The following is a 15,277-nucleotide window of genomic DNA, read 5'->3' on the forward strand; positions in this document are numbered from 1 at the left end:
GCACTCCAACACTGGCTGATGGCAGCGGTCAAAGTATTACAATTCTAACATACGCAAACGTATCGCGCGGCGGGTTGGCGTGGACAATAAGGGCCAGAGACGATCCCGGATGCTGTTTGATTTAAACACTCCGTCAGAACCCAGCAGAACTGGCGGGAAAGGAGGAGGCAAGAGACGAGGATTGCATTTGAATGGCAGCTCCTGTGTCCCCTACCCCGTACGACCCCAAGAGTGCTCCTTTATTCTGCCCCTCCCCAGTTGTCGCCGAACAGTGTAGTTTCATGAAGATAATGAACGTAGTTTTTTTATCGAATGCCCGGAAGTCCCCACATATGTGGTACCACGGTAACCTGGTGAACATACTTCACCAGTAGGTGTCACTAAAGACTCAGCATTAACAAATGCCCGTAACGTCTCATGCCCTTCAGCTTGGCATGATCAGAACGTAATCGCATGCTTCATGTAAACCACTTCTTTTAACTTCTCTACTAACCTGTTGGCTAGGCCAGTGGTCCTCACTCATTTTCTTAGGAGAGCCACTTATGAGTAAGACCATTCCTCAAAGAGCCACAGAGATTGCAGACATAACCCGGGTGTTTTTGTTATCATCTCTCTCAAGATATTTACCATCTTTGTGTATGTTTAAAAAATATATAGTACTGTAGAGGAGCTCAAGCAGGAGTCGTGACAACTTCCTCTTTCGGCTACACCATTACAACAACAAAAACCCGCGCAGCGGAAGTGTGTCACTGTAACCCGAACCGAGAAAACAGCAGCTGTAAACTAACGTTCCTACTAGCTCAATAAGGGGAATTATGTACCCCCGTAACCACTACACACGTCCCCCCAGAATTCGCCTTAATACGAAAAGTCAGTGTGGCGAGGGGGGCGGATCTCTCTGCCCCAACGGCTCCGCTGAACAGGAGCTGGGGGCTGGTTAACCGCAGGCAAAGCAGCAGAGTCCTCACAGCTGGACCGGGGAAAGGGAGGGGCTGGGGAAGCAGGGGGCGGCTCGCCGGGGGAGGGGAGCAGAGCCGGGGGGCGCCCCCGCCGTGGGGGCAGGGCCAGACCAACAGGGCGGTCTAAGTCCAGGCGAGCAGGCTTGAGGCGCTCCAGCTTGCTGCCAGCCTCCACCACAAAGTGCTTATCTCCAGTGTCCCGTACCCGAAATGGGCCGTCGTAGGGTGGCTGCAGGGGACCGCGGTGCGCGTCGTGACGGATGAAAACATACTCCGCCGACCGCAGCTCCGTGGGGACATAGGACTGAGAGCCGCCATGCTGAGAAGTGGGGACCAGTGCAAAAGCCCTGGCTTCCTCCTGCAGCGCAGTCCGTTGGCAGCTGGCGGACCAGGGAGCTGTGGCGGTGAGAAGGAAATCCCCCGGGACCCGAAGTGGCTGTCCATAGACCAGTTCGGCGGATGAGGACTGGAGGTCCTCCTTGGGGGCCGTCCTGAGCCCAAGCATGACCCAAGGCAGTTTGTCGACCCAGCGGTCGTCCTTGAGGGTAGCCCGCAATGCGGCCTTCATCGAGCGATGGAACCTCTCGACCAATCCATTCGCTTGAGGGTGATACGCTGTGGTGCGATGGAGCCTCACCCCTAAACCCGCGGCGATCTCCTCCCAGACCGCTGACGTGAATTGCGGCCCTCTGTCCGAGGAGAGGTCAGATGGGGTGCCAAAGCGGGCGACCCAGGTTCCGATGAACGCTCGGGCAACCTCAGGCGCCGTCGTGGATGAAAGCGGGACGTCCTCTGGCCATCGCGTGGTCCTGTCGACCATGGTGAGCAGGTATGTGAAACCACGGGAGGGGGGTAGGGGGCCTACCTGGTCCACATTCACGTGGTCGAACCTTCTCTCAGGTACCGTGAAAGGTATCAGGGGCGATTTGACATGCCGGAGCACTTTGGAGTGTTGGCACTCCACACAGGAGTCAGCCCAGTCCCTCACATCCTTTTTGAGTCCATGCCAGACAAACTTTGCCGCCACCAACCTCTGTGAAGGCTTTCTGCCAGGGTGAGACAGCCCATGGACCGCGTCGAAGACCCACCGCCTCCAAGCAGTCGGAACGACGGGGCGGGGCTGACCCGTAGAGACGTCGCACAGGAGCGTGGCGCCGGCGTGGTCGAAAGCCACATCCTCCAACTGCAGCCCTGTGACGGCGGTCCTGCATGCCTGCACTCCTGGGTCGGCGGCCTGGTCAGCCGCCATCTGGCTGTAGTCGAGTCCCAAATGGGCGGCACCAGCGATGGCCCGGGAGAGACAGTCGGCGACCGGGTTGGACTTCCCAGCGACATGCCTCACGTCGGTGGTAAACTCAGAGATGTAGGCCAACTGTCGCTGCTGGTGGGCTGACCACGGCTCTGCCACCTTGGCCATCGTGAACACCAGCGGTTTGTGATCGACGAAAGCCGTGAACTGACGGCCCTCCAGGAGGAAACGAAAGTGCCTAACAGCGAGGAAAAGGCCAAGCAGCTCACGATCAAAGCTGCTGTATTTGCGCTCTCTCAGGTTCAACTGCCGGCTGAAGAAGGCACGCGGCTGCCACGCGCCGCTCACCCACTGCTCGTAAACCGCGCCGACAGCGTAGTCCGAAGCATCCGTCGTGATGGCGATGGGCGCTCCAGACACAGGGTGTGCCAGCATCGCCGTGTCAGCCAGGGCGGCCTTCACATCCTTAAAAGCCGTGTCCCTCTCTGCAGACCAGTCCACGGCGTGTTTGGGGGCTGTGCCCTTCAGAGCCTCACATAGGGGGCGGAGGAGATCGGCAGCCCGGGGGATGAACCGGTGGTAGAAGGACACCATGCCAATGAACTCCCGGAGGGACTGGGCCGTGTGTGGGCGTGGAAAGTCTGCGACGGCCTCCACCTTAGATGGAAGGGGGGCCGCCCAGTCCTTGGTGACCCGGTGGCCCAGGAAGTCGATGGTGCTCAGACCAAACTGGCTTTTGGCCGGGTTAACTATCAACCCGTGTAGGCGGAGCCTCTCGAAAAGGGCTCTGAGGTGGGACAAGTGCTCGGACACGGAGGCGCTAGCGACCAGGATGTCATCCAGGGACACAAAGAGGAAAGGCAGGTCCCGCAACACTGAGTCCATGAGGCGTTGGAAGGACTGCGCGGCGTTCTTGAGCCCAAACGGCACGCGCAGGAACTCGAACAGTCCGAACGGAGTTGTCACAACCGTTTTGGGGACATCAGCGGGATGGACGGGCACCTGGTGGTATCCACGGACGAGGTCCACCTTGGAAAAGATCACTTTCCCAGCCAGGTGGGCGGAGAAATCTTGGATGTGAGGGACCGGGTAGCGGTCCGGTGTTGTTGCGTCATTGAGCCGACGGTAGTCACCACATTGACACCACCCACCGCCAGGCTTAGGCACTATGTGGAGGGGTGAAGCCCACGGGCTGCTGGAGCGGCGGATGATGCCGAGGCGCTCCATGTTCTCAAAGTCCGCCTTGGCGACAGAGAGCTTGGTCGGGTCGAGGCGCCGAGCTCGGGCGTGCACCGGTGGGCCAGTGGTGACGATGTGGTGCTCAACCCCATGTTTGGTCGTAGATGACGAGAATGTGGGCTGAGTGAGGTCAGGGAACTCAGAGAGAAGATGGAGAAACAGGTCCTCGTTGGAGAGCATGCTGGACAGCCTGACGGAGCCTGTATCGCTGAGTGCACACGCGTGTGAAGCGAAGGTGACTGCGTCAATCAGGCGTCGATTCCTGACGTCCACCAGCAGCCCGTGAGCACAAAGGAAACCTGCACCGAGGAGGGGAAATGCCACGTCGGCGGTGACAAAATCCCAGCTGAACCGCTGTCCGTTAAAACACATGTCAGTGTGCCTCGTGCCGTACGCACGGATAGAGCTGCCGTTAGCAGCTTCCATGGGAGGGCCGTGAGCGCTCGACAGGGCGTCCACACTCCATGCAGGTACGACACTCCTCTGCGCCCCAGTGTCGCATAGGAAACGCCGCCCCGAGATGGAGTCCTGCAGGAAAAGTAGCCTGTTGTCCTCCACGCCGACGCCCATGGCCACTAGTGAGCGCCGGCCTTGGCGTTTCCCGACGAGCTGAAATTGCACGGGGAGGTGCACTTTTTCGCCTTGGCCCCGAACTTTGCATGTGTAACCAGGTTAAAATTAATGTTTTATTTTATTTTGTTTGAGTATGAAATATCACCAAATCCTGTCTGTGTGCTGTTATTTGTGTTTACTACATTTTATTTTATGTCATTATTTACTTTTATGTATGTTTTATAACGACCGTCATATACCTCTACTGTCGCTTTAAGAGAGAGGTCCGGAAGAGGGAACGCGGGAGAGGCCATTTTTGTTTTGTGGGAGGAGTCTCAAGCAGCGATCGAGCCGAGCCACGCGTGTTTCTTACGGTAGGACAGTTTTGCTGGTTGAGGAGAACGTAACCTTGAGTATCCCTGTAAGAAGATACTGCAAGCTGTGGGATAAAATACTTGTTTATCCTTTCTCCCGTGGACGGTTTCTCCTTCTAACGCACACGAGTGAAGTCCGGGCAGTGGTTGAGCTTCAACCCCCACGTCCGTAAGAAACACCGCTCCCGCTGGAGGACTGGACGTTTGTCGAAGGGTTTGAAACCGCAGGAAAGAAGAATTCAGCTCGCGCTGGCTATAGAGCTGAGAGGTGACTGTCCTATAGCTATGTTATGAGACAGACAACATTCTATTTCCTTTTCTTTCCTGTGATTTCGTACAGAAAATAAATGGCAAGGTGGGCCAAATAGAGTCCTGTGTGTCCCCCCTCCTTCCTTGATCATGATGAAACAATTGTATTAGAGGGACTGCTCAAGTTGGACGGTTTAGAGACAAAGCAAGAGAGGCAAGGTTAAGATGGCTTGGACATGTGTGGAGGAGAGGTGCTGGGTGTATTGGGAGAAGGATCCTGAATATGGAGCTGCCAGAGAAGAGGAGAAGAGGAAGTCTAAAGAGGAGGTTTATGGATGTGGTAAGGGAAGACATGCAGCTACCAACAGCACCATGGCAAATGGTGGGCACTGATCTATTCCATCTGAATGGCAAGAACTACCTTTTGGTAATAGACTATTATTCAAACTACCCTGAGGTAGCACAACACCCCAGTACATCAGCACAGTGTCATCACACATATGAAAGGTTTTTTCGCCAGACATTGAATCCCACAATGGGTGGTCAGTGACAATGGTCCCCAGTACAATAGTGGGGTATTCAGGGAGTTTGCTAGGCTGTATGGATTTCAGCACCTTACCTCTAGCCCACTGTACCCGTAGTCAAATGGACAGGCTGAAAAAGGGGTACAAATTGTAAAAAGACTGTTGAAAAAGCCAAGTGATGGTAAAACTGACCCTTACCTGGCTTTGCTAAGCTACAGGGCGGCATCTCTGGAGTGTGGAGCATCGCCTGGTGAGCCTTTCATGGGTCGCAAGCTGTGCACCACACTTCCACATGTTTCAAAAGAGAACAACGACAACAGAGAACTGACTAATAAGAGGATGAAACTCAAACTCAAACAGAAAATGGAGTATGACAAAGGAGATTACAACCTCTTCAGAAAGGGGATGTTGTAAGAATCGAGGATCCTGATTCCTGGACCAGAAAGGCAACTGTCCTCAGCAAAGTGGGCCCCAGGTCATTCACTGTGAAGAAGGAGAACGGACAAGTGTTGCGTAGAAACAGGAGGAGTCTGTTGAAGACTCAGGAGGACATCAAGGAACATGCACAGGAGATTGAGTCTGAAAAGAGAGTTGACGTGACACCAGACTTCCATCAAGTGGAGCCTCCTTCACCTTCCCCAATAATTGAGACACCAGCTCTTAGCAGGTCCACCAGACATAGGAAACCACATGACAGACTCATAGAACAATAAACCGTTGAGCTGTGGTTAGAAGGAACAGAAAGAGAGAAAAAAAGAGTGTTGATATTTCTGTTGATTAAAAATAAAGAACATTTACATTTGTTATGTTTAAACAATGGCATTTGTGTTGTTCCAAGTTTTGTCTTAACAGCATATTTGAGACTTTGATGTGCATATTATGTTTAATGTTTTTTGTGCTACACTGAGAAATTTTGAATGTTAAGGATGTTTACACTTGAAGTGCTATGAGTTATGGTTATGTAATATGTTATATATAAGAGTTATGGTTATGCAGTGTCGCACGGTGGCGCAGTGGTTAGCACGGTCGCCTCACAGCAAGAAGGTCCTGGGTTCGAGCCCCGGGATAGTCCAACCTTGGGGGTGGTCCCAGGTCGTCCTCTGTATGGAGTTTGCATGTTCTCCCCGTGTCTGCGTGGGTTTCCTCCGGGGGCTCCAGTTTCCTCCCACAGCCCAAAGACATGAAAGTCAGGTGAATTGGCCGTACTAAATTGTCCCTAGGAATGAATGTGTGTGTGTGTGTGTGTGTGTGTGTGTGTGTGTGTGTGTGTGTGTGTGTGTGTGTGTGTGTGTGTGTGTGTGTGTGTGTGTGTGTGTGTGTGTGTGTGTGTTTGTGTTGGCCCTGTGATGGCCCGGCGGCCTGTCCCCCCGCCTGCCGCCCAATGACTGCTGGAATAGGCTCCAGCGACCCTGAGAGCAGGATAAGCGGTTAAGATAATGGATGGATGGATGGTTATGTAGTATGTTATATTGACCTGTTTGGAAAGGGGACGTAATGATGTTTATATTAACAGTACATATGGGTGACCTGTTGGTGTCAGTATAACACAGATGATGTGGATAGACAGGAAGTAAGAAGTTGATAATGTGTGTAAACCGGAACCGAGGGGAAGAATAAAACGGCTAGCAAGAAGTTCCAAACACTGTGTCTCTATCAGTGTAAAAAATAAGAATATTATAATCCTCAACTCCAGTTTGTGGTGGAGGTGGACGCCTCTGATGTGGGAGTGGAGGCTGTCCTGTCTCAACGGTCCCCCAAGGATAATAAGCTGCACCCCTGTGCTTTCTTCTCTCACCGTTTGTCTTCCACAGAAATTAATTATGACATCGGCAATCGGGAGCTCTTGGCTGTCAAGATGGCATTGGAGGAGTGGAGACACTGGTTAGAGGGGTTGGAGAAACCATTCCTGGTTTGGACAGACCACAATAACCTGGAGTATATTAAGACAGCGAAGCGTCTCAACTCCAGGCAGGCAAGGTGGGCACTTTTCTTCTCACGTTTCAACTTCACCCTCTTCTGTCATACAAGGTACAGAAATGTGAAGCCGTGTGCCCTGTCACGCCAGTTTGTGAAGGAGGGGGAACCCTCCGAACCTGACACAATCCTGCCCAGCCAGTGTTTCTTTGCTACTGCCCAGTTCTCTGTTGAGCAAAAGGTACTGGAGATCCTCCGTCAACACCTTTCCCCAGTTAATGAACTAAGAGGGAGGCTGTTTGTTCCCGTGTCTGTCCGCTCCTAGTTTCTCCAGTGGGCTCATGCGTCCAGACTGGCCTGCCACCCAGGGTTCTCATGCACTTGGCTAGTCTCCGCCAGAGGTTTTGGTGGCCCCACATGCAGAAGGGCTTGTTGGTGTATGTAGCTGCCTGTCCCAACTGTGCCCAGGGGAAGCCGTCCAATCGTCCTCCAGCAGGACTACTAAACCCGCTGCCCATTCCCCAGCGACCCTAGTCGCACATAGCCCTGGACTTCATCACCGGTCTCCCGGACTCTGGGGGTAACACAGTGGTCGTTACTGTGGTTGATCATTTTTCGAAGTCTGTGCATTACATTCCACTGCCTAAAATACCCATAGCTAAGGAAACTGCTCAACTCCTTGTGCAACATGTTTTTAGGATACATGGCCTGCCAACCTCTGTGGTCTCTTACAGGGCACCTCAATTCACCTCTCGTTTTTGGAAAGCCTTCTTTACTCTCATTGGTGCTTCGGTCCAACTGTCATCAGGTTTCCATTCACAGACCAGTGGGCAGACTGAAAGGGCCAATCAGCACCTAGAGAGCACCCTCCGCTGCATGGTCAGCCAGAACCCATTTTCCTGGAGTCAGCTCCTCCCATGGGTTGAGTATGCGCATAATTCACTCCCTGTCACCTACATGGGGCTCTCTCCATTTCAGGTTTTTTTTTTGTGTATCAATCCCCTCTATTCCCCTCACAAGAGGAGGAGACACTTGTGCCCTCTGCCCAGGCTTTTGTCCGCAGATGTCACCGGACCTGGCGACGAGCCCATGCCCATCTCCTGCGGTTCTCAGCCCATCAAAAGGAACAGGCTGACTGCCATTGCTCCGCAGCTCCCCAATACCGAAAAGGACAAAGGGTCTGATTATCGTCGCTCCGGACTGCTTCCAGAAAGTTGACCCCCGGGTTCGTGGGCCCATTTCCGGTGTCTAAAATTATTTATACCTCCATTGTCCATTTACAGTTGCCCAGGACCCTTAGGAGAATCCATCCCACCTTTCACATCTCCTGTATCAAGCCAGTACGCACCTGTGTCCTTGCCCCGCCCGCCAACCCTCCTACTCCTCCCCGGCTCATCAAAGGCGAAAAAGTCTATGCTGTCAGGAAACTCCTCAAGTCTCAGCGCCAGGGGAGAGGCATTCAATATTTTGTGGACTGGGAGAGCTACGGCCCTGAGGAAAGATCTTGGGTTCCTGCCAGGGACATCTACGACACCACCCTCATCAGGGAGTTCCACATCTGAACCCTGACCAGCCCAATAGGATGCCTGAAGGTGTCCGTGGGGGGTGGGGTACTGTTATGGACTTAGCTGGAGCTTCCTGCTCCTCTTAATCCCCTCCCTCCTGCTGCTTCTCCTGCTCACACCCCTCCACTCATTTTCCAATCAGCACCTTTTAGCTGTTCCCACCAGTACATTGTCTCCACCCACTGGCACTCCCCCTGCATTATCTGTCAACCTATCAGTTGCTCATTCTGCCACACGTGTTGCTTCTCTGTTCATACCCAAGTCTATATTCTGGTCCGTTGGCCCTTGTTGTTTGCCAGATCGTAGTTTGTGCTCCCTGCCTACTTTGTATCCTGCCTGGTTGTATGTATTGCCTTTTTTTGTTATCAGTAAAGTCACTGTTCTGCCTAGCTCCTGCCTCTGCTCAGTGACTCTGCGTGTGGGTCATCTCTGATCTGTGACATACTTTCATTGTCGAGCTTGCACTGTAGAAAAGCATCACAAACATCCACCAGTGTGAATAAGGGAGCCTTGGGCAGCTTGTACAACATGTCTTCCAGTGTTGGCAAGTGGTAGTGAGACCTCAGTAGTGCTTGATTTAGGGGTTTGGGGTCAAAGTCTTGTTTTTTCTGGTTTTACAACAGTCACCATATTACTTATCCACGCGGTAGACTCAGTCACCAATGTGATGTTACCAACTCTGATGTGTTTGTCTAGTTCTTCCTTGGCTCTTGCCCTCAAAGCTACAGGAACATTTGGAGGTGGACCTTGTACTGGAGTTACATTAGGGTCCAGCTCAAAGTATATTCTGCCCGGGACTGACTCGATTGGGTCATTAAAGACATCATTGTAGTCTTTTAACAGCTGTTCTTTTGTAAGGGGTGCATCCTGACTTGCTGCTACTTTATTCAGCTCAACTGGGATTGTGAAGCTCATGAGGCCCAGGTGTTCGCATGTGGTACCGGAGAGGAGAGGCTCTTGCTTGGTTTCAACTATCTCAAAGACGAGGTTGTGCTATTCTCCTCGAACGACACATTCTATGTGGAATCTCCCCTGTGATGGCATAATTTCCCCGGAATACAGTTCCAGCTTGGTCGTGCTCGGGTGTAACGCTGTTCCGGGTGACAGCTTCTCTTTGATCTTGCTGCTCGTAACATTGCAAGTGGCGCCGGTATCTATCTGACATGCCTGCCTTTTCTCATTCAGACGCAGGTGCACAAACCATTTGAGCCCCTGGGATTTCACAGTGCTAATGCATTCTGTGGCTAGGAACAGTCTATCATCAGTATCTGAGTCCCCTTCCCCTTGCTCAACATCTTCGCATTCACTTTTTATTTTGTTGAACTTGCTACTAGCCTGACATACTTTGGCAAAGTGATTTGAAATGGCACATGCTCGGCATGTCTTACCATGGGCTGGGCATTGCTTTCTGCCCCGCTTGTGACTGTTGCCACAATATTTACAGGTCCACTGTGGGTCTCTCCCTATCATTTTTCCTTGAGTTTTACGTCTCTCATTTTGCTTGTCCACGGCATTCACACAGTCTGTCTGCACTTGTGGGCCCTCCATAATTTTCATGCGTTTCTCTGTCAGTTCCACAAGCTGACAGATTTCAACTGCTGCAGTTAGCGTCAGGTCTCGTTCGCGTAACAAGCGCCTCCTGGTGTCCTCACTTGCAACACCTAGCACGAGTCTGTCTTGAATCAGTTCGTCCTTTGTCGGCGTTGCCATGATGTTGCCCCGCCTGATGCTGGATTTCGAAGTCATACCCTTGAATGGTCTCCAGCCATTGGGCCACTTGGCTCTCAGGGTGTTTAAAATTCAAGAGCCAGGTAAGTGAAGCATGGTCGGTGCGGATGAAGAAGTGGCTGCCGTGCAAATACGGCTGAAAGTTGTAACGCCAGAACCATTGCCAGCAGCTCGCGCCGGGCATCAGTGTCGACGATGAAGAACTGTTCGGCATGGGGGTAGGCCAGGATGGGGACTTCGGTGAGAGCCGCCTTGAGTCAGGTGAAGGCTGCAGCACAGGCATCGCCCAGTTGAATGGCTGGCCCTTGTCGGTCAAGCGGTGGAGTGGACTGGCGATAGTGGTGAAGTCCCGGATGAAACAGCAGTAGTATGACGCCAGGCCCAGAAAACTTCTCAGCTCGCCAGCGTTAGCAGGTGTTGGCCAGTCTCGGGCGGCAACCACCTTAGCTGGGTCGGTAGCCACACCATGCTCACTGAGTACGTGGCCCAGGAACTTGGTTTCTCTCTTCAGCGGGTGACACTTGACAGGGTTCAGCCACAGCCCAGCCCAACGGATGGCAGCGAGGACCTCACGCAGGTTAAACGGCTTCTCTGCATTGAGTCATTTATGGTTAGTTTAGCCAACCAGTACATCTACTTTCTTCATCTCTCTGACTATCCCACTTCTTCTTTGTCAACCTCTCCATCTGTATACTTTGCTGTACTTCCTCATTCTACCACCATGTCCCCTTGTCTTCCTTCCTCTGTCCAGATGACACACAAAGTACCTTCCAAGCTGTCTCCCTCACTATTTCTGCTGTTCTTGCCCAGCCATCCGGCAACTCTTCACTGCCACCTAGTGCCTGTCTTAACTCCTCCATGAAAACCACACAACTTCTCTACCTTCTTCTTCTTTTTCTTGTCTTACTTCTTCAAATTCCACCATTTGATCCTTGGCTCTGCCTTCACTCTCTTCTTCTTCTTGGTCTCCAAAGTCATCCTAAAGACCACCATCTGATGCTGCCTAGCTACGTTCTCCCCTGTCAACACCTTGCAGTCTCCAATTTCTTTCAGATCGTGCTTCCTACATAAGATATAATCCACCTGTGTGCACTTTCCTCCACTCTTATACGTCACCCAGTGTTCCTCTCTCTTCATGAAACATGTATTCACCACAGCCATTTCCATCCTTTTCACAAAATCCACCACCATCTGTCCTTCCACATTCCTCTCCTTGACCACATACCTACCCATGACCTCCTCATCACCTCTGTTCGCTTCACCAACATGCCCATTCATATCTACAAAATGAGTCACTGATAGTCCCAGGTATTACAGCTTTTGAGACTATCTTGATACTTAGACTAAGTTCGTATCAACTTCTAAACCAACTGCTTGCCTACTTGATCCCTTACCAGCAAAACCTTTTGAAGACCTCTGGCCTTTTCTTGGACCTACAATGCTAGACATTGTTAATTTATCACTTACTACTGACATTGTTCCCAGCAGTTTTAAGACAGCTGTGGTTAAACCTCTACTTAAAAAACAGCACCTTGATCCAGGGTCTCTTAATAACTATCAATCAGTCTCTAATCTTTCATTCTTCTCTAAAGTACTAGTGAGAGTTGTGTCAACAACTTTCGACCCATATAAAAGAAAACCATCTATATGAACCTTTTCAGTCGGCTTTCAGGCCCTGTCACTCCACTGAAACTGCTCTGACTAGAGTGGTGAATTATCTTTTACTGGCTATCGACTCTGATTCCACGTCTGTGCTTCTACTACTGGACCTCAGTGCAGCCTTTGACACCATTCATTTCTGTATACTATTAGATAGATTTAATTGTAATTTTGGTGTCTCTGGCTTAGCTCTCTCGTGGCTTAAGTCTTACTTATCTGGGCGAACACATTGTGTCTGCTATAGTAATATTATATCAACATTTTCTGACGTTAAATATGATGTGCCTCAGGGCTCAGTTCTTGGCCCTCTACTTTTCTCTCTTTGCATTAGACCTCTTGGCCAAATTATACGCAGTTATGGAATAAATTTCCTTTGCTATGCTGATGATACTCAGCTGTATGTGCCTATAAGGGCCGATGATCATACTCAAATGACTAACTTAGAGGCCTGCCTGGCTACTGTGAAAAACTGGATGTCACTCAACTTTCTGCATTTAAATTTGGATAAAACCGAGATGTTGGTCATTGGCCTTGCTAGACACAGACACCAATTTGATTAAGTAACGATAACAATCGACAACTCTGTGGTTTCACAAAGTGTGGCAGCCAAAAATCTTGGTGTTACGTTTGATCCCAGCCTTTCCTTTGCTAAGCACATTAAAGAAATCACCAAGACTGCCTTTTTTCACTTATGTAACATAGCTAAAATTCGGTCTTCAGATGGTTTAGAATGCTGCTGCTAGAATCCTAACTAAAACTAGGAAATTTGACCATATTACACCAATTCTTGCCTCCCTTCATAGGCTTCCTATCCATGTTAGATCAGAATACAAGGTGTTTCTGCTGACTTATAAAATCCTAAATGGGCTTGCCCCATCTTACCTGTCTGATCTCCTTAAACCGTACAGTCCATCTCGAGCTCTTCGTTCTCAAAACACAGGGCTCCTGTGTGTACCCAAAGTTAAAAAGAAGTAATCTGGTGGCAGCAGGGCCTTTTCCTATCGGGCTCAGTTGTTGTGAAATAACCTGCCTGCTGCCATCAAACAATCAGAGGCTGTTGAGTCTTAAACTTAATACTCATCTTTTCGCCTTAGCTTACAATTAGTTGCCTTTAAGTTGAGTGCTTCACAACCTGTACTGGACGGCGGGTTGGTTTTCTGTCTCAATGAATTTACCAACCACTGTTCTGCCGACAGGGTTATAGAGTATAGATTACAGAGTACAGATTATGACTAGTTGATGACTTAATTGATTATGGCTAATGACTATTGCAAACTGTTCTCTTCTCTAACATGTCTTTTCTCTCTCTCTGACTGATATCTTCTCCTTTCTCTTTTTCTGTGTGTGAATGGTGTCATGTGAGTCTCCCTTCTGTGCACTCGCAGTCGGTTCTCCTCCCAGGTCTCCGTGGTGATGGTGGTCACCATTTGGATGCTGCCTGCCCTTCCTCTCCTCACATAAGTTTCTCTTTTTTTACATGATGATGCTGGTCACGTGGCTTGGGTCCTGGACTGTTTCGTTGGCGTTTGGACACTACTTGGCATCCTGTGCATCAGGTTCTTCATACATTTTATAATTCCATTATAATTCTGTTATCCTCTTTCAATGTTGTATTATGTAAATTGCGTAAACACAACATCTATTGCTCACTGTCCGTCTTGGGAGAGAGATCCCTCCTCTGTTGCTCTCCTGGGGTTTCTTCCTATTTTTTCTCCCTGTTAAAGGGTTGTTTTTTTTTTCTTAGGGAGTTGTTCCTTATCCGATGAGAGGGTCTAAGGACAGGATGTTGTGTTGCTGTTAAGCCCACTGAGGCAAATTTGTAATTTGTGATATTGGGCTATACAAATAAAATTGATTTGATTTGATTTGAGGCAAATTTGTAATTGGTGGTATTGGGCTATACAAATAAAATTGATTTGATTTGATTGAAGTCTGCTCCAATCACCACTCTCTCCTCCTTGGGTACACTCTCCACGACGTCATCCAACTCACTCCAGAATTGTTCTTTCTCTTCCATCTCACACCCAACTTGCAGGGCATATGCTCTGATAACATTCATCAATACACCTTGGATTTCCAGCTTCATACTCATCACTCTGTCTGACTCTTGTCAAAGAAGTTAGCGAAGTCATCAGGGAGATGGGACGAAGTAGGAGGAGGTGAGAGTTCAAGAAGTGTAGAGAAGGTTTCAAAGAGTTTATTAGGATTAAGGGCAGAGGATGGGATTTTAGAGTGATAGAAGGCAGCTTTAGCAGCAGAAAGGGAGGAGGAGAAAGTGGAAAGAAGAGATTGGAAGTTGAGAAGGTCCTCTGGGAGTTTGCCTTTTCTCTATTTGCGCTCTGCCACTCTTAGGCTCCGTCTGTCAGTACGTACTGAGTCGGTATCCATCCATCCATCCATCTATCCATCCATCCATCCATCCATTACCCAAGCCGCTTATCCGAATTCGGGTCGCGGGATGCTGGAGCCTATCCCAGCAGTCACTGTGCGGCAGGAGGGGAGACACCCTGGACAGGCCGCCAGGCCATCACAGGGACATAAACATATAAAACAAAAACCTAAATTATAAACAATACTGCAGGGGACCATGAAAAAAAAGAAAAGAATTAAATACATATGTTCGAGGTATCGTACATTTTCAAAGTCTTAATGGATTTTTTGTTTTTAACATTTCAGAAAGACTCGAAGCAATACTTGAAGTTCAGTCTTGAATTGAACACTATGTGGTCTTTTACTTGACCATCTGCATTTGTGAATATAATATTTACCATATAAAATAAAGAGATTCAAAAAGAAATTTTCTCTATTCTTGTTTTTCTTTTCATAAAAAAATAAAACATCCTCTTTATTCAAATAAACTCTAATACCAGCTATTCTTTCAAACACACGTTCAACCTCCAGCCAGAAAGGTTCACACATATACATTCATAAAATAAGTATCAAGTTGTTTCAACATCATGATCACAAAAACCCATTTTACATCAGTGTCACGTTTGTATTTTTGAAGTGTGAATTGTTTTGAAATAAATATCTTCAACTTTGTTGGTGATACATCGACTCAGCGATCACAAAATAAAGACTTGTATGATAACATAATGAGCTTGTTATTCACATGACGTGTTTCTGGGGAGAGAAATGGTGTTGGTGGATGAGAAGCCAGGACAAGAGGGCCTGCCTATGGAAAACGGACAACCTGACAGAAGACTTTGTTTATATCGGAATCACATTTGAGAATGACTCTCTCCCACCAATTTTTTCAAAAATG

This window comes from Lampris incognitus, chromosome 4 (assembly GCF_029633865.1).
Source record: "Lampris incognitus isolate fLamInc1 chromosome 4, fLamInc1.hap2, whole genome shotgun sequence".
In the NCBI taxonomy this organism is placed as follows: Eukaryota; Metazoa; Chordata; class Actinopteri; order Lampriformes; family Lampridae; genus Lampris; species Lampris incognitus.